Source organism: Colobus angolensis, unplaced genomic scaffold, assembly GCF_000951035.1.
Source record: "Colobus angolensis palliatus isolate OR3802 unplaced genomic scaffold, Cang.pa_1.0 Scaffold95, whole genome shotgun sequence".
Taxonomy (NCBI): domain Eukaryota; kingdom Metazoa; phylum Chordata; class Mammalia; order Primates; family Cercopithecidae; genus Colobus; species Colobus angolensis.
This window is the reverse complement of record NW_012123487.1, coordinates 11,616,476-11,619,761: the sequence shown is the minus strand read 5'-3', so window position 1 is coordinate 11,619,761 and position 3,286 is coordinate 11,616,476.

The following is a 3,286-nucleotide window of genomic DNA, read 5'->3' as shown; positions in this document are numbered from 1 at the left end:
AACCAGATTTGGTCCCAACCTTCTTGGAGCTCAAAATAAGAAGGCAGACAAGATGACCTTTAGAATATCTTCTTCAAAATGATATTTTATCAACCTATTTTTCACTGAAAATGTGTTATACATGCATTTTGAAGATGGTCTTGAACTTTGGAAGGTAATGTGTAAATTCTCAAGGCTTTGCCCCTTTTAACTTACCACTTATTTTGAAGAAAGCAAATTTCCATTCAAATTTTTTATAATATTCAAACATTATTTTTTATGATGCCCAGGAATTTTGAAAATAATTGGTATTTTAAATTTACAATATTTTCTTTGTTGAAATTCAGAAGACTGATTTTAAAATGCTCTGGTTTAGGCTTTCATTTTAGATCAAAGTACCTCATCAACCAGCAATTTTTGGAGGAAGGGAATCCTCATAAACCAGTACTCATGAAAGGAAAGGTACTGATTTTATGGGACAGCAAATATAAACGCTTACTTTTATTTGAAGGTAACTTTAAGCATAAACTAATAATAAAAACAGTATTCTAAAACTATTATAAGTACTTTAATATTAGTTAATAGATATCTGTTGTTTTGAGAATTGGAAGACATAGGTAAAAAAGAACCTTACATGAAGAAAATCCTTTAGCCAGTTGTTTACCTACATCCTAGACCAAATTATACTGCTGCATCGGCAAGGACAATTGAGTTCATTCGTTCCACACACGCATAGCAAAGCACTCTCTATGGGCACAATGGCAGAAGGTAGATGGATAAGGCCAAGGTTATAGCTATCAGGTAACTTAAGAGATACAATACATTTTCAAGGATTTGTGACACAAGTAGTTATGTGACAACTTCCATATGTGGTACCAAAGGCAACAGGCCTGTAAACTTAATTCCTTTACTAATATTACCAATCTGCTGCATAATGGTGCTGTACAATGTACTTGGGGTTGATTTGTTAGACATTTTTTTTTATCTTGCAGGAAAAGTACCAGAGAATTCTGTGAACATTCTTTCTATTTAAGATTCCTTCAGGTTTGCAGATATCTGTAGGCCATATTAGTCAATATAAAAAATGAACTGAAGTTTTGTGTACATGATGACCACAGCCTATTAAAACCTTATTTGTCTTGCAGATTTTACTCATCCAGGAAATGAACTGCCAGAATATGTGATGAGACTAAAAGTTACATTTAGGAACTCATTATATGTGTGAGCATCTTCGTGAAACTGTAGAAACTACATTCTTTATACTGCAGGCAGAAAAATACGCAAGCTCGCATATATCTCATGCCCACTCAATTGGTTCAAATATGAACCAAATAAAAGTGACCCAAAAACTCTCTCTAATAGAAAATAGAGCCAACCTAACCACTTAAGTAAGGCAAGTGAGAAGTATAGTGATAAGTAATGCAAGTGACAATTATTAGGAAATTTTCATTAGTTTATAATTTACTGTAAATCAGGGGTGTCCAAACTTTTGGCTTCCCTGAACCACACTGGAAAAAAATTGTCTTGGGCCACTCATACTAACACTAACAAAACCTAATGAGCTAAAAAAAAATTGTCAAAAAGATGCATAATGTTTTAAGAAATATTACGAATTTGTGTTGGGCCATATTCAAAGCCATCCTGGGCCACACACGGCCCACAAGCTGTGGGTTGCTTAAGTTTGCTGTAAATCAAGTAGAGGCAACAGGCTCTCATGAGAGACATTTTACTCATAAGATCTATACCTATTTTACCAGCTAATTATTAACTCAAAAAGTATTTAAAGTTGTTTGTTGATTTGTTTTCTGTATTTTAATTTTCTACTGATCTGTATCTTATCATTACCAAGAATTTCATACCCATTTGCTAATGTTATGGATTGAATGTTTGTGTCCCCTCAAAATGTATATGTTGAAACCACAATGTGAGTGTTATTTGTAGACCACGACTGTGAGATGACAAGGGTTAAATGAGGTTATAAGGGTGGGGTGCTAACCAGATAGGGCTGGTGCCTTTATAATAAGATGAAGAGATACCAGAGCTTTCCCTTTCTCTACCATATGAAAACACAGATAAAAAGCAGCCATTTGCAACTCAGAAATAGAGCCTTCACCAGAAATGAATTTACTAGCAATTGATCTTGAACTTTGTAGCCTCCAGAACCATGAGAAAATTAATTTCTGTTTAAACCATTCAGTTTGTGGTATTATATTATGGCAGCCTGAGCTTACTAAAAAATATAGTCAACAACTGTCAATCTGAAGGCTTTAGAGCTGTAGTCATACAGACCTCATCTAATATTTGATGAGCATCTAGAAGATGCCAATCACAGTGAACAAATTATTAGAAATTAACTCTTGCCTTTAGCTCAAAATCTGGAGTAGAGCACAATATCATTTACATAAGTAATACAAATACTTTATGTTCAAAATTTGATGCATTTTTGTAATTCTAACTTAAATTTTATAAATTTTAAATTCAAAATTGTATGTCTTATAGCAATTCACAACTTCTCTTACATGTAGCCAAATAAGGTATAAAAATGATATTATGGCTACCAAAAAAGTATGCAAAAGTATTTAAAAGATATGTAATGGTATAATTTTAGAAATCCTACCACTAAAGTAAAAAAGATCAAGATGTCTGTGGTAATCGCTACATTTCAACATTGTACTGTAGTCCTACCAAAGCAATAAGACTAGAAAAAATACATACTAAATACATACTAAATACATAACGAAGAAAATCTTTTTTCTTCTTTTTATAGACCAGTGCTGGGTGTTAGATCAATATTAATAAAATAATACAGAGAATTCTTTCATACTGGTTAAAACCAATTAGTATATAAAAGAGAAATGATGATGATACTGATTAATGATGACTAATACTTTCTATATGATTACCACCTAGCAGGCACAGACTAAATACTTTTCAGGGGCATTTCATGTAATCCTGACAGCATCCCAGTGAAATTTTCTCTTGCCATTAGCACCTCACAAAAGAAGAACTTTGTTTTTGGAGGGGTAACATAGAGATTCACCACTAGCATGTGGCACAACTACACTCAAATTCAACTGTCTAACATTGAAGCCCATAGTCTGAGCCATTGTGTTTATCATATTTCTTTTCTTGAAATCTTTGATTTTCTTTGTTTGGTCAGGTAAAACCTCATCAGTTTGCTCTGCATGTGAGTTTAAAGACAAGAGTAGCATTTTAAAATGTGAAGAGAGGCCAGGCGCGGTGGGTCAAGCCTGTAATCCCAGCACTTTGGGAGGCCGAGACGAGCGGATCACGAGGTCAGGAGCTC